Source organism: Herpailurus yagouaroundi, unplaced genomic scaffold, assembly GCF_014898765.1.
Source record: "Herpailurus yagouaroundi ecotype Mexico unplaced genomic scaffold, PumYag 160, whole genome shotgun sequence".
Taxonomy (NCBI): Eukaryota; Metazoa; Chordata; class Mammalia; order Carnivora; family Felidae; genus Herpailurus; species Herpailurus yagouaroundi.
This window is the reverse complement of record NW_024412401.1, coordinates 2,088,832-2,105,842: the sequence shown is the minus strand read 5'-3', so window position 1 is coordinate 2,105,842 and position 17,011 is coordinate 2,088,832. Positions and strand designations below refer to the sequence as shown.

General features: G+C 41.7%; 1 long non-coding RNA gene across 1 annotated transcript; it reads right to left on the bottom strand.

Annotated features, from left to right (window-relative positions):
- Positions 1-2,817: 2,817 nt before the first annotated feature.
- LOC121034379 (uncharacterized) lies at positions 2,818-14,756 on the bottom strand. Its single transcript, XR_005792396.1, has 4 exons — positions 14,625-14,756; positions 12,707-12,764; positions 6,755-6,833; positions 2,818-3,249 (listed from the first exon to the last, which is right to left on the bottom strand). It is a non-coding gene; the product is annotated as an uncharacterized LOC121034379 (long non-coding RNA).
- Positions 14,757-17,011: the final 2,255 nt, after the last annotated feature.

Here is a 17,011-nt window from a genome sequence, read left to right as displayed (position 1 = left end):
GAAGTTAAATCAGTGTCTTGGGAGAATTACTAATTCACTGAAAACAAAAACAAAAACTTTGGAGGAGAGTAGGGTTAGGAAAGGAGGGAAAGACAAAACAGATTCTGTTCTTTCATACGCACAGATCAAGTGTCCAGGCACTATGTCTGAAAGTTGAAGCAATTGTTTGGAAACGGTCAAATAAGGAGGCCTGATGGTCAAATAGGTCAGAAAACCACTAATGACCCTCAGTCTTAGAACGTCTTTGCTGCATCTCCATTGCCTCATCCAGAAAACAGAGCTACAATCGGCCACTGATACTTTAGAGATTGTGGTGTCCACTGCCTATGTTTGGGACCAGAGCTTGAGCAGACGGGACCTCATCCCCAACCCCAGTCTTGGAGAGGAGCACCACACCTCCCATCACCCACAGGAACCCTTTGAGTCCCACCAGTAAAAAAAAAAAAAAAAAAATTGTTTTTAGAGCCACCATGATTACTAGAAATGCAAATCTATGGCATAAAACTGTAAGAATTGATGAATTGAAGTTTTCAGAAAACTTTTTCACTTATTCTGTAAACACTTTTTGAGGGTCTCCTACACATGGAGCACTGTAGTAGGCCCTTGAAAGCACCAGTGAACACAACAAAAATCCCTACTTTCAATGGGCTTACCTTTTAGCTGTAAAGAATCTAAACCTCACATCCCCCTGCAAATGCTGCAGGGGATCTGCTTTGAGTTTTGATACAATATTCATTTTCTTTAAAAACAGTCCACTCTCAGGGAGCCTGGGTGGCTCTGTCGGTTAAGCGTCCAACTTCAGCTCAGGTCATGGTCTTATGGTTCATGAGTTCAAGCCCCACATCAGGTTCTATGCTGACAGCTCGGAACCTGGAGTCTGCCTTGAATTCTGTGTCTCCCTCTCTCTCTGCCCCCCCACCCCCACTCACACTCTTTCTCTGTCTCCCAAAAATGAAGAATTGCCAAAAAATTTTTTTTTAATTTAAAAAATATACTATCAAAAATTTTTAAAAATTTTTTAATGTTTATTATTTATTTTTGAGAGAGAGAGAGAGAGAGAGCAAGCAGTGGAGAGGCAGAGAGAGAGGGAGACACAGAATCCAAAGCAGGCTCCAGGCTCTGAGCGGTCAGCACAGAGTCTGACTGGGGGCTCAAGCTCACAAAACGTGAGATCATAACCTGAGCTGAAGTCAGACACTTAACCAACTGAGCCGCCCAGTCGCCCCTATCAAAATTAAATAAATAAATAAATAAAGGAGGATGAGCAGAAGAGATTAAAGTAAGGGGAATAGGAAAGAAGTGAAAAGTATTTTATATAATCAAACTTCATAACCCCAATCTTTAGCAAATTAAATTTTAGAAGTGGAAGAAAATTGCCAAAGTCATGTCATGAGAGCTTATTTTCAGTTGACTTCTTCGCCCACCGCATTCGTAGACTGAACAACAAGTTGGAGGGGTGCCTGCGTGCGTGGCTCAGTTGGTTGAGGATCTGACCTCAGCTCAGGTCACAGTCTCCCGATTCACAAGTTCAAGCCCCAAGTCAGTCTCTGTGTGCTGATAACTCAGAACCTGGAGCCTGCTTCAGATTCTGTGCCCCTGTCTCTCTCTGCCCCTCCCCACCTCGTGCTTGGTCTCTCCCTCTCCCTCTCTCTCTCTCTCTTAAAACTAAGTATATGTTAAAGCAATTTTTAAAAAAAGTTGGAGAATGCATTACATGGAGAATGTGTTGTATTTTAATTTAACATCACATCTGTCAGTCTCATTCAACTTCTAAGAAACAGGTCCAGATTTATGTTAATTTTGCCCTAATTTCCATTAACTAATCCATTTATTAAGCATCCTCTATATTTCAGACATCCTGCTAGGTCATTTGTGTAGTATTATGTCTACATGTTAAATCTTAATGTAGTTATTACCCCCATTCTTAGGTGAGAAAATAGACACTCAGAGATTAAATAACCTGCTCAAGATCACCCTGCTAGTAAATGGATCTAATTCTTTATTTCTCTAATGATTTAGTCCTCATCTATAAATGGAGGGTAAGGATAACTACTTTGTAGAAATGTTCTAGAATTACAAATAATAGGTGAAAAGTTGCCGCAGTGGTACCTGGTACGTAAAAGGCTGTCCAATAGCTGAGAGCTCTTGTATTATATGTCTCATGTGTCAACTGAGGATAACTTGTACCCCTAAATGTAAACACAACTGTATCAAACTTCACTATTTGTTCTGCCAAAGACCCATTGTCCTCCGTGATATTTCCATAATTAACCAGCGGTTGATGTTCGCCTCTGTGCTTTCCTAATTCCAGGAAACGTGCTGTTCACTCTGTAGCTTATAGCGGTTCCACGGTTGGAACAGCATAAAGTCGAATATTAGACACCTTTGTTCTTGAAACCCCCTTAGCCATTCCGGCCGGTATTGCTGCAGTTCCCAGGCTTAAACAAGTTCGCTTCCTCCGGGGAGGAAGCGAGCGTGCGAGCTCTCCGTCCTTCTCGCCACTGTCGTCGCCTCAAGGCTTCAGCCTTAGCCCCGGGCAGTTTTTCAAGGCATTTTCCTAAGGCAAACCATTCCCTTTTAGGAATGCCCTTGAAATCAGACAATCAAATAAGTGTTCACCCAACTACCTGACTGTTAGTTGCTAAAGCACCTAGCGGGCCCCTCATTTATCAACTGGGGAGTGGGTTTGTGGCCTGGGCGCTGAGGCTCGCTGGGTAAAAGACCGCGGACAAATCGCTCCGGCATGTATTCTCTCAATTGTCAAAATAAGAAAGGTTGGACTAGATGGGCAGCCGATCCCTTTTTGCTCAGTCATTTTATTCTCTTCAGGGCTTTCAGATCATTTCCTTTCTCATAAATTTCGGCACACAGGGTGGAGTTGGGAGTGGAACTGAAGAATATTTCATAACCAATCATACGTGAAAGACACTTTATGCATAAGGAAAAACCATCAGTTTTGTTTTCGCTGGTTCACCCAAAATGAAAGGAAAGCCACAAACTCTCCTTTAGCACTTCCAATCAGGGTGTGCTATATGACCACAGGAATACACACAGGGCCAAAGGAGATACAATGTTTTGAAAACGATGGTAAAGGGCAGAAATGTAATTGCTAAGGACAAAATATGTTACAATAATATTGATGAGACCAGGAAATGTTTTCCTATCTCGCCACTCAGATGCAGGGAGATAACTGCTTTGTTATGCTGAGCCTGTGGCAGTTTTCTGCAGCTCCCGCAGCAATATGTTTTTCTGTTCAAAAAATAAATACATGCTCATTGTAAGGCAGTTGGAATATTCGAAAGGATACAAAAGCAAATGTAAATTACACATTCTATTTACTAGCTAGGAATAATCATGGTTAATGTTTTGATTTCTATCTATTGGACTTGATTAGAACCACGGTATACTCACACCATTATACTCTGCCTTATTTTTCTTAGTGTGGGTGGCAATTGTATCTTTCACATCAACCTAGCATTGTTTTATGAAGTATCGAGGCATGACTAAGGTCATATTAACCAGAATCAGGGTGCATTAATGGCCACGGAATTCGAATTATGACTTTATTTTCAGGTGAAGTAGCAACGCTGAGCACTTGCTTTCAGAAACTCTGAGGGAGACTGAAAGCCGTCTCCATATCTGAAGGTTGTTTTCATTTGTAGAAGCCATACCTTTTCGTCGCATGTCAAGGCAGTTGCTACAATATGCCTGGCAAGCACCTCATAGCAGGCCTCAAGAAGAGCCCGTTTTGGGGTGGGAGGTAGACACAATGAGGCTCAGGAACCAAAGCAACCAGGAGCAATATGGCGCCATGGGGAGCGTAGGTTCGAACCCAGGCTCTTAACCCTTGCTGGCTGAGTGGACTTACACAAGTTATCCTCTATAGGACTTTGTTTCTTAATATATAGTATTTTATCTCCTATCTCCCTGGGACTCTGCAGAAGCTAATTGATATTATGCATGCCACTTGGCCCAGACTATAATTTTAAGTGAAAAATAAATATTAGCCATGCTTTCTTACTGTTATTATTATTCCCACCAGTTTTTGAGCAGTTCCAAAAAGCATAAGTCTCAGTGAAATATAATCGGGAAACACTTCAATTTTTCTCTGGTCAAAACTTTTCACTGCTATTCTTGATCTCCTTTTTCCCATCCTCAGCAACGTCTTGAATTAATGCCTTAACTTTCCTGGCCCTTCAGATTGTTAAAATCCAATGCTGTTTAATACTTCCATCTCAATTCCTGACCATCTTTTCTCATCATCTTACCTACTTGCCCAACTCTCCTCTCCCCCAGAGGCCTTGAACTGGGGATCTGACTTCATAGAGTGAGGGCAGGTGGTGTGGCCCCAAAGACTTGCACTTGCTTGCCCTTCAAGACACAACAACCCTGACTGAGATAAGCAGGGAGAAGGAAAGAGGTAAATGCTTATTACTGTCTCATTTCTTTACCAACTGCCTCCATGGACCTATCCCTACTGGGTGTTGCTTCTCTGGGTGGTCATGACTGACATCCTATACCTCATGCAATGTTGGCTCCCTATGAGATGCTGGCTTGAGTCCTCTGGACGGAGTCACATGAGGCTTCTCCCACAGCACGGTTATCTGACATGGTGTTCTGGGTCAATGTATCGGTTTCCTAGGGCCGCCACAACAAAGTGTTGCAGGGTGGGTGGCTTAAACAGCAGAGATCGTTCCGTTTCTCAGTTCTGGAAGCCAGAAATCTGAGACCAAAGTGTTAGCAGCGTTGATTCCTTGGCTTATGGCTGCGTCACCTCGGTCTTTGCCTTCCTTGTTCACTTGAGATTCTTCCTGTGTGTGTGTATGTGTGTGTGTTTCAGTGTCCACATTTCCCCGTTTATAAGAACACTAGTCATATTGGATTAGGATCTATCCTAACGACCACATCTTAACTGATTACACTTACAACAACCCTATTTCCAAATAAAGTTGCATCCCTAATAAAATCCTGGGGGTTAGGACTTCAACATTTCAATTTTGGGAAGACAATTCAACCCTTAATAGTGAACCATTCTCACGCCAACCAGCCCCTCTCCAAACTTTTGCTTTTGAGGAAGTGCACGGGATGAGCCCCATGTTGTTACACCTATATTGATGGCAAGAAATCAGTGCCTCGGCTCTGTAACTCCCAGTCCTCCTGATTTGAGGAGGCATCTTAGACACCCAGCAGGAGCTCGCCTGCTTTGTGATTATAGGTGACTGAGCTTATCATGCCTCCCAGCAGATATTCTGACAGGAAGCCTATTTAAGTCCCAAAACTTTGTTTAACTTTTCATATTTATTTAACTCCTTTTTCCAAATCGGGTTGCCCCCAAATGATTGGCATGAAGCAAACATTTTGCTGCTCCTCTCCCTAGATCTCGTCTGTGGCAAGTAGAAGTACACGGAAAGAAATAAAGGCAACCGGGCAGCTTACTGATGCTTTGGTTACTTTACTCAAAGGCACATGCAGGCTTGCCTCTGTTCTGGTTTCCTAATATGACACGACGACTTATAGGAGGCACTCTTTGTAGACCCTACCATGGTTTTCATTTCTTCCCTTTAAAATACATCTTCTCTTCCATACATTGCCCCAATGTTCTCATAGTTTAGAAAACTGGTTCCAGTATAATTGATTTCCAGTAAGACACTGTGGCAGGTTGTAGGCAGAGGCTTAACTGACAGAGAGAGTGGCAACCTCAGATCCCATATGCCTGCCCAAAATAGCCAATACCTTCCATAAGGGGCCCTTCTGGACATAGCAATTCTATTTTTTTAACTCAAGAATGGGTAGAGAGAAGCACACCCAGTGGAAGCTAATTTTTTTTTCTCAGCTCCTAGCAGGAGTGAGAGAATCTTGGCCAATTTCACCATTTCTACAAAGCAGTGGTTCCAACCTATAGTCCCTGGATCAAGAGCATCGGCATCACCTGGGGTCTTATTAGAAATGCAAATGCTGGGCCCCCCACTCCAGACCTACGGCATCAGGAACTCAGGTGGGGTCCAGCCAGCTGAGTTTTAACAAGCTCCCAGGAGATTTGATGCACGCTCGAATTTGAGAAGGACCGCTCTGAAGCCGTGGTTCTTAACCATGCCTGCACATGAGCACCTCTGGGGCTCTGAACAAAACAATTGTCAGGGCCCTAACCTCCATCAGTACCCTGGGTGGGTGGTGAGCAGGGTTACTTTTCAGAAGTCCCCCCAATAATTCTAACGGGCAACCAGAACAAGAACCACTCCTCCAAGGCTACAGATTCCACCCTCTTCTACAGAGTTCTTCTGGGGCCGCCGGCAGGTGGGAAGGGGCCCAGCTGCCAGGGCCGCGCCCCCCCTCACCCCCCAATTCACCTGGAGCAACTGAACATTTATCTGTTTTCCACACTTGGCTTTAGTGCAATGTTTTGTTTGAACAAAGGTTTCTGCGACCAAAAAGTACAAACATTAATCCTCTGAAGGGTAATAAATTGTAAAAGCCAAGAGCCCCTTATTTCCTCCTAATTCCACTTTATGGAGAAGGTGAGACAGTAAAATATATCTGGAGCTTATCAGGAAAGGATAGCAGCGGGAGGCTCCTCCTAAGGTTATAGGAAATCTGAGGCTTCGGAACGGACTAAAGTGCATGGAAACATTTGTGTGGGAAGTTCAGGAATGCGGTGTGCTGTTCCAACCGCTCGATGAGCCACTAATCTGATCCTCTAAAACTCCTTGCTCATCGGAACATAAATTATACTATCGCAGATTAAAAACATGTTCACCTTGTGAAAAATAATTCGTGGCATGCAAGTTTGAAGTAGACATTTCTTTTTTCCTGATTTGGGTTGGCCAGCACCAAATCTAGGAACAAAACATGAAATAGAAAATACAGAGGTGCTCATAATAATAAGATGGACAAAGAGGGGCTACATCAGCATGCACCAACCCACACTGGATTTTTTAATGGCCAGTGAGATGCTGTGATTGAAACTGTTCGAGAATTTTAGAATATCTCTTCTAAATACATTTATCTGAGGGGCGCCCGGGTGGTTCAGTCAGTTAAATGCCCGGCTCTTGGTTTTGGCTCAGGTCAGGGATCTTGGGGTTTCATGAGTTCGAGCCCTGCGTGGGGCGTGTTGGGCTCTGCACTGGCAGTGTGAAGCCTGCTTGGGATTTTGTCTCCTCTCTCTCTGACCCTCCCCCATGTGTGCTGTCTCTCTCTCAAAATAAATAAATAAATAACCTTAAAAAAATACTTAAAAAATACATTTATTTTAATAGAGGCAGTTTTGGTCCATAAAGAAGGTAGAAATGTCTTAAAGGTGGGTAACTTCATGAATCACGTTAGATAGATATTTCAGAAGGCAGTTTGACAGTCTCTCTCTCTGTCTCCCTCTAACACACACACTCTAACGCACAAACACACACGCGCGCGCACACACACACACACACACACACACACACAATGAAAGACTTTGTCAACATTCATGATTAAGAACTTTCGAATATCCACTAGGTCCCTGGAAACGGAAGCCCTACTAAGGGTAAAGTTAGCGGTGTGTTACACACAAGGACTGTGCTGCTGGCGGACGTGAGTTCTGAGTAAGCACGAAAACAATGAACAATATATGAATCTGAAGAGTATGAAAACAAAAGCCTGATGAGTGTCAGAAATGTCAATTGAACAGATGGGGAAAAAAATGAACCCGCAGGGTGGGGAGGCAGAGGTGGCCACCAAAGGTGATGAAAACAGGAAACCCTCACTGGTGGCAAGGGTGGTTAGAATCGTAACAGTGATCATCACTGTTCCTATCTTTCCTCCTTCCTCCTCCGCTCGCCCTGCGATTGTCTAAATAAGCAACCAGAGTATGCTGAACATTCCATAATACACTACAGAATTGTACTGTCCCTGCAACTCTCCTTAGGGGCGCCCCTGCTCTAAAACTTAACAAGCAGAAAGTAATTCTCCCTGGCAGAGAGAAGAGTTAAAGCAAGACTTTTCCTTCATCAGGAGTGGGAAGTCAGGACTGACGGACAACACAGAAAAGGTACAGCACTTCTTTCATCCTGAATCGTTAATACTTGAAGATCTGAAACTTTGGCTTGATCCGAGGGCCTTGTTGTCATGGCTCTTAAACTCCTTAAGGTTGGGGACTTTGCGCTCCGTGTTTCCAACACCCCATGGCAAGCATAGGACTGTTAGTTTGGAGAGAAAAGGAAACATCCTTTGAATTCTCTGTTGATTCTCAGAGTCAGAGGTAGGGCTGCGATAAAAATTACCAACGGACCTGTGTTTTGGTTTGGTTTGGTTTGTTTTTAGTGAAGTTTTAGATCGCACATAACCTACGTATGTTTTAAGTATAACTTCCTGCAATATCTTCAAACACTTCTAGCAGTGGAATCTGCTAATGCATTAACTAGTAAGGCCAAGCCACAATTTATAAAACAGATTAAACTAGAACCACACTGGCCGATACAGGGCTGGAGAAAGGCGGGTCACCCTCCCTTCACCCCACACAGTGACCCTGAGCACCGTCCATGAGGCACTCGAACTTAGCAGCGCCCTTTCTTTGAAAATCATTGTTCTAATGTATCTATGTTACGTATCGCGAGCGTGTATATATCTGTAAAATAATGTATATATGCTACATATCATGAGCGGGATATATTTGTAAAATAAGTACAAACGATGGGTGGTTCAATAATAGTAACTATTCACCGTGTAAGGCAGTTAACATATCCATATCCATGAGACAATCCATGTGTCTGTGTGTCTGTCTCTCTTTGACCCAGGCACCACCATCTCCAGAGAAACTGCTTTGCCCAAGGCCCTCAGTTTTCAACTGTTCATTGAGTAGACATGTCTCTCTCTCTCTCTCTCTCTCTCTCTCTCTCTCTCTCTCTTTTTACTTGATTAGATTCTTGACTTGTCTTTCTTTGCAGTTGAGGTGCAACTCACAAAACTAAAGTGCACAAACCTTAAGGGTATGATGCTCCATTATTTTACCTATAGACATACCTGTGTAATTCCCACCTAGGTTAACAGAGAAAACAATTCAGCATCCCCAAATGTTCCCTCCAAGGGAATACCATCTCCAGAAGGCAACCATTCTTGTGACCTTTAATACAGAAGATCAATTTTGTCTATTTTTGAACCGCGTCTAATCCTAATCATATAGTATTAAGTTTTGGTGACTGGCTTCTCTCAGGGAGCATGCGAAACTCATCCATGTGCCTATCTGTGATATTGGTTCATGAAAATGACTCTGACTTCTATTTTCCGAAGACCAAAATTTACCTGCCATATACACCTTTTGCCTACCACCCCTCATCTCAGCTTGTATCCCCATTAGGATTCAGGCATGAAAAGGGTGTCAGGACTTTAAATTTCTCTCCCCCAGTGATGCTAAGAGACTGGACAAAGGTCGTGCCCCTGGTTCTAAGGAGAGATAGGAATGGAGAAGTCTTGTCTCCCTGTCCAGTAGCCTCTCCATTACCTCACGCTCCTGTCTCTGTTCCTCTTCTCTCCTTCATTGCCACCACTTGTTTTTTGAGAAGCAGCAGGAAAGCTGTCCTCCCTAGTAGTCCCTGAGGAATGGGGCTTAAATTCTCTCTCACTTCTCCACCATTGATCTGAGCCCTGTATGGGTTTTTTCATCTCCACTTTCAAATTTGTACTCCTCTCCAATATCCTTAGAAAGCTGCCATTCCCTGTTCTTTTTTTTTTAAGTTTATTCATTTATATTTGAGAGAGAGAGAGAGAAGGAGAGAGAGAACACGTGCACATACATGCACAAGCAGGGGAGGGGCAGAGACAGAGGAAGAGAGAATCTGAAGCAGGCTCTGTCAGCACAGTCAGCCACGTGGGGCGGGAACCCATGAACTGTGGGATTGGGACCTGAGCCGAAGTCATATGCTTAACCGACTGAGCCACCCAGGCGCCCCCCTGTTCTTTTTGTTCCAAATTCCTACTACTACCTGCCTTTCATCCTACATTTATCTAGTCCTTGGTACTTTGAAATCTCCCTCCCGGTGCCTTACACTAACATTGCCAACACCACGCTGAGCACAGATACTTTTCCGGGCCTCTTTTCCAGTCCATCTTTCTAGCTACCTGTTCTCAGATTTCTGAGACTTTTGATTTCCATCTACAGGAAATATTGTTCTGTCTAACCACCCATAACTTTCCCATCTCATTGTAGCATTTTCACTTTTCTCTGGATATGTGTTCTCTGTGCCCCCTGTGGTTTGGTTCTTAATTCACATCATCTAGCTTATTGGTAAAATCATGAACACATCTGGCAGCCTCAACAACCCAGGGTGAGTTATCTCAAATAAACCGTGATATGATGGTGAACATTTATATAACATTCACTATGTGTTAAGCATGATTCTAAGCAGGATTTTACACATATCAACTCATGTAATTGTCTCAGCAACCCTCTACAAGTAGGTACTGTCGTTAATAATACTGCTTTATAGGTGAGGAAACTGAAGCAAAAAGAACTATCTCTACTAAGATCATAGAACTGGTTAGGATTTGAATTTAGTGGGTCAGGCTCTGGAGCCTTTGATCTTAAATGCCTCCGAACCATGAAGACAGTACGGGTGGAGAACACAGGCGCAAAAGGATGAAGTCAATTTAGGATAAAATTGGGATCAGTTTATAAGTCAAGATAAGGCTGGGATAAATTTTTAGGAAAAATTTCAAGAGACTTCTAGGATGGGCAACAATACAGCAGACATGGGAATTTAGTGTGGCAAAGCCATATGCAAGGACGTGACAGGTGGATGAGGAGGAGAAGATTCCACAGGGCTCAGAAGTAGTTGCCTTCACGAATAGAATAAATGAAATTGAGCATTCAACCAGTGCTGTAAGGACAAATTGCTGATATGAACGTGAGACTCAACAGGAAAAAGGGATAATAATATTTGGGGTTAGTCAAGAACAATCACTTAGAAGAAGCTGGTTTTTATAGATTATGTAATGACAGCCTATATATTTTTTTAAATAAAAACGCTAGTTCCTTGCTTTCTATAAAATATCAAGTTAGATTAATAAAGTGGGCAAAATAATTGATTTGGCATAAATTAAATTGCACTTAATTTCTTCAAGAACATGGACAATATTTCATTATTTCTATGTCATCTATGGTGACTAGAGCAGCATTTCTGCATTTTCTATACCAGAATTGCTGTGTCCGTATGGAATTTACAGTGGGATTAAAATAGTGATGGATGGTTGCAACCTACTAGGACAATAACAGGTAGTCAATATTTATTAAATCTTACTATGTGTTAGGTCCTATGCTAAGTGCTTTATCACATTCAGTCATCAAAAAATTCTTGAATGGAATGTGCTATTCCCATTTTTAAATAAGGAAATCAAGACCCCTGACCACAGTGTGGTTATGTAACAGGCTCACGGTGGAACAGTAAGTGGTGAGACCAGTGCTCAAACTCAATCTGCTTGATTCCAGAACAGACAGAAAAGTATGACCCAACATGCTAGAGAGAGACCAAGGGAGACAGAGACAGAGAACTAAAGATTTGTGCTTGTATATAGAAGCAACGTGAATTTATGTGATCCCAATGAAATGAAAATTTAGAGCTAAGAAGTGCTTCATTCATGATTCTCAGAGAATAATTCTGCTTTCACACACACACACACACACACACACACACACACCCCTCCAATTGTGAGGCGCAAGGGCTGCCTGAAAGGATCTTTGGTCAATGATTATCCACATAACAAGCCCGCTAGGAATGAATAATGCCACATACTTTGTCCTCTGTGCATTGCAGAGCACTTTCTCTTATTTCATCTCATGTTATCCTCACCATCATGAGATGTGGTACAGAGATCCTTGTGCAGAAACCTAGTCACAGGGAAGGGCTTATATTTCTTATCTCACAGCAAGACAGTACCAGCAGGATTCTGCAGCCAAACCTGGATCTGCTGATCTTGAACATGGACCCAGGGCTTGCTCCTCAGTCTCCTTTCAGCTGACTCCTTTTCCTCACCACACGCCTACAATATTTACTCAGCTCCGTGCCTGACCTAAAGAAGGTGTATAGGAAATATAAACTGAAGGAAAACAAACTATTCTGCCTGAATAGGCCGGGGCCTTACAAAAAGGTAGATGTGTTTTCCCAGCTAAGAATGCCATCACTTTATTATGGTTGTGGGAATGCCATGAAGAAATTGTAGTCCTCTCCAAATGTAGGCTTTTGGACAAAAATGGACATGAGTTGCTGTTTTTGAAGTTGGTTCATTGTGCCTCTCTTAAAGGATCAAGCTTTGGGGGCGTGTGGGTGGTTCAAGTAGGTTCATTGTCTGACTTTGGCTCAGGTCCTGATCTCACAGTTTGTGAGTTCGAGCCCCACATCGGGCTTGCTGCCGTCAGCCTGTCAGCCCAGAGCCCCCTTTGCATCCTCTGCCCTGCTCTCTCTGCCCCTCCTCTGCTTGCACTCTCCCAAAAATAAATAGATATTTTTCAAAAAATCAAGCTTTGGTATCAGACATACCCGAATCCCAGCCCTAACTTCAACATTTACAGTCAGTGGCCCCGGGCAAGTTATACTCAAATTCTCCGGGGCTTTGTTGCCTCGTCTGTCTGTAAAAATTAACTAACAATATCTGCTTTTCAGGGTGGCTGTGACTATTATATAAAGTCCATAAGGTACCTGAAGTGGCACCCGAGACAATGTAAACTACATATAGCGGCTCTTACCCCATCAGCACCATCATCCGCATTCTGTGTTTTATCATAGGTAGCACATTATTTTTTACTATAAAGAAAGAAAAAAACCTGCCAATTCAACCATGTCTTGACATCGACTATAAGATGCCTCAAATTTGAGTAACATTAGAAATGTGAAAAAGGTTTCATCTCAGATCTATAAAATGCAGAATGGGTGTGTATGTGTGTGCGTTCAAAGATTGAAACTGCTGTCTGAATCAACTTTGAGAGTGGAACGTTTTAACCAAATTTCCCTCAAGAAAGTTTAAAACCATTCTCTGTTCAACCAAGTAAAATTCTTTCACCAGTGCAATGAAAACGTTTTGAAGTAGAGAACTATGTATGCTTCTCTAGTTAGTATATTTTTAAACTTACGAATGATGTTTTAATAATGTGTGTGTGTGTTCACAGATTTCTGTGATGGGCTAATAATGTATATTGCAAATACAAATAAACATTTCTGATATGTCATTTGAAGAAGTGAAATGTAGTTTTGTTTATAACCAGATAAATAAACTTGCAGATGTTTTCCTGTAAAAAGAAGTGTTATCTAGTGAATTTCAGGAACTTTATTGGAATGACAAAGTTCAAACTACTGCCAAAGCCAACACATGAGGTTTATATACACAGAGAGAAGAACAGATTTCACTGTGTTGATGAGATTTTTATTTCTTGGTTCCCGTTTTCCATTACTACTTGGTCAATAGCCATGAAGGATTCAGGGTGGTTTTGCTCAATAAATGTCTCAAGTCCCATATCCTTCCCTCCTAACTTTTTTCAAAACCAAGCACAAATCTTAACAAAGATTAAATTCCTAGAGAACCTAGCAAGTCACTAGAGAGCTATACTAAGATCTCCATACATATTTGAAGAAAATCTAATGTATAAGCTATCCTTGGAACAATGACTTTAAGGTTTAATAATATCATGACTCTAGTATAAGTAAATCAGTCATGACACAGTTAATTCAGAATTTCAGACGCTCACTATTGCGGTAATTGATCAGATCGAACACATTGATCCAATTCAGGATGTGTTTTTTTGTTGGAAGTGAAGATTAATGATACATCAGCAGTTATTTGACTTCCATAGCTTACCATTTGCAAATGCAGACCTCATTTATTATGGACACTTGAAATGGATGTAAAAGGAAAAGAGCTCTCAGTCATAGTAAACGACAACACATTCAAATGTTAAATGTTTTCAAACATTCTGGTTTTGCTTTTCATTAATTTCTTTTATTTTAAGTTTCACTTCCGAATATTCTTGCTATGGAGAATAGAATGCAGAGATGGCTAGGCTCACTATTCCTATCACAGTTCCAGAGTTGAAAATTAGGACCTCTTGGGGCGCCTGGGTGGCTCAGTCGGTAAGCGTCCGACTTCGGCTCAGGTCATGATCTCGCGTCAGTGGGTTCGAGCCCCGCGTGGGGCTCTGTACTGACAGCTCAGAGCCTGGAGCCTGTTTCAGATTCTATGTCTCTCTCTTCCTCTGACCCTCCCCTGTTCATGCTCTCTCTCTCTCTGTCTCAAAAATAAATAAATGTTAAAAAAAATTAAAAAAAAAAAGAAAATTAGGACCTCTTTGAAGGCGTGCTTAAAAAAGGTTCATTGTAACTCTAAATGTAAGAGGACTTTAACTGTAAAATGGAACATGAATTTTATGTACCACCAACTTGAAAAAAAAATACAGGCAATCAAGCTACAATGCACCATCAATTTTAAGACACATTCCAATTTCAGAGAAGTTAAAATGTGAAAATATGGATGATTTAGAATTGATAAAATATGGCAGTCTCCATGATAAAATGTAGCCACATCATTTCAGTGCATTCAAAGAAGACCACATATTATGCTGCAGAGAAAATCTGGTATTTGATCATTTTAAGAGGCAAAATAGAGCTCCTTACATCAATCTGGATCCTTTGGAATGATGCAGTGGAATTCTGTACTCCCTAATTTTGTACTCCGGAAATTCAAGGGATCTTTGCTACCTACCCTCTCTCCACATGCCAGTGCAAACTTCAGAGCAAAGGAAATAATTCACAGCTGGCAAGATAGCAATTTGAACGTTCCTTGACAGTTTTGCAAAAAGAAAGTTCAAGAGAGACTTCTAATGCTCATTTAAAGCAATTGCTGATAGAGGTATTACAATGGGGGAACTCGGGGCAGAGAACCGCTAAAGTCTCAGAATGATCCATGACCTATAGGCTCTCTTATTGTGAGACAGTATGAGAGGTTTATTCTTCCAAGGCAAGTGAATGCTTCGCATCTGCCCTCTCTCCACCAGCCTGTTTTAATTCATTAAGCCACATTATGACAAACAGAGTAAACCATTGGAACAGGGAGGTGGAGGGCAAATACCATGTTCCAAAGGGTTCTGGGGTTAAACCAGGATAGTTAGTTGCAATATTCAAGGACTAGATTGAAAACAGGAAAAAGCAAAACAAAACAAAGCAAAACAAAACAAAATCACTCATGGAAACAGGAAAGTGAACAAGCAGTGACAGAGGATGCAAACTGAGTTTATCAGAATGCATTTTAGAGATACAATGCAAATATCTGACAGCCTTCTCACATACTTCTAGCATGTTTGGGGCTGGATTAGCCTGTTTTTTTTCCACAGAGTGAGACAGGAAGCAATCAGCCCCATCATCCTTGACTAGACCCTTCTTCTTAACTCCCAGTGATAAATGTGGTTTCCCAAGGGAAGGAAATTCTAAGGGCATTATCTCCCCAGGGTGTACCAGAAAAAAATTATTCTAAATGTGATAGACATTTGAGAGGTTCTGTTCATGCCCAGACATTTTCATACCTGGACACTTCAATTAAGACTAAAAAAAGTGTAATCTAATCTCATATTTATGTAGTCTGCCAAATCTTCTTAAAACTATTTTAGTGGGAAATCAAAAAGTTGCCCCCAAACTGTGCAGGATTCTTTGCTATTTATTTTTATTCTCATTGAGCATTGTTCTCTTGTTTGAAAGGAGAAAAAGGAATCAAGAGAGAATGTGCAGGAATGGTGTGCCTACATGATGTGCACATAACCACAAATTACAAAGAAACCCAATTTCAAGTGTGCCAAACTGCACAAAACTGTGAAACAATTGAAGCCAAACTGTGAGGTGAAAGGTTTAGGCTGTTTTTAAGTTTAATCTTTAAAGAGTATATGAACACACAAAAAAAGGACGGAATAAAGTTGTGTGCAATTTACTTTTCTTTTTTTTTTTCCAATTTACTTTTAAACTGTCTACTATTCCAGCATGGATATGTACTTTAGATGCGTGCTTGTGCCATTTTTGATAGATTTCAGGTCATTAATTAGGCTTTAGAGCTTGAGGATTTCACATGTATGTGGCGCGTCTGTCCTTTAACGCAGTGGGTGCACCAGGGAGAGCAGCTGCAACAATTTGAAAGGCATTTCCATTGTGTGCTGCTCTCTGTGGTCCTGAGAACCAGAACTGAGGGAGCTTACCAGCCTGCTCCCTGCCTTGTTGCTATGCGGGTGCACCCTCCTTTATGGAAGGAACATAGGCTCTAAGTAAGGACAGAAAGCCAATTTCTGCTCATTGCCTTCAATTTGTTATTAATAAAATTAGTGCTAGATCAGGAATTTTAGCTCTGATAAAAAATAAAAATTCCTCTTAAGATTGGGGCAACCTTTATTTTATTGATTTGCTTATTTATTATTTATTTATTGGAGCAACTTTTTTTTTTAAATCACATGATGAAAGGGACGCGATTTCTTGCAATTCACGAATGGTAATCCTCCTTAAAAAAAAAATCTGTACAGACTAAAATGAAACTGATGATTCTCTCTAAGAAACAGAGCCCTCCTGGGGCTTATTCCACATAAAAGCAATTGCCTTAGTCTTTAAATATAGAAGATATTCCTTTAAACACAGTTGGAATTCATGCATTCCATTAGGGGCAGTCCCTGTCTCCCACCCCTGTATTTTCTTTTATATGTATTTATTTTTGAGAGTGGGGAGGGGCAGAGAGAGAGGGAGAGAGAATCCCAAGCAGGCTCCATGCTGTCAGCACAGAGCCCCGACTCAGGGATCAAACTCACGAACCGCGTAATCATGACCTGAGCTGAAACCAAGAGCTGGATGCTTAACTGACTGAGCCACCCAGGCACTCCTGTCTCCCGCTCCTTTAAATGTGTTGGGTCTCCTTTTTTAATTTTAATTTTTTTTAATGTTTACTTATTTTTGAGACCGAGAGAGACAGAGAGGCAGATCACGAGTTGGGGAGGGGCAGAGAGAGAGAGGCTCCAGGCTCTGAGCTGTCCGTA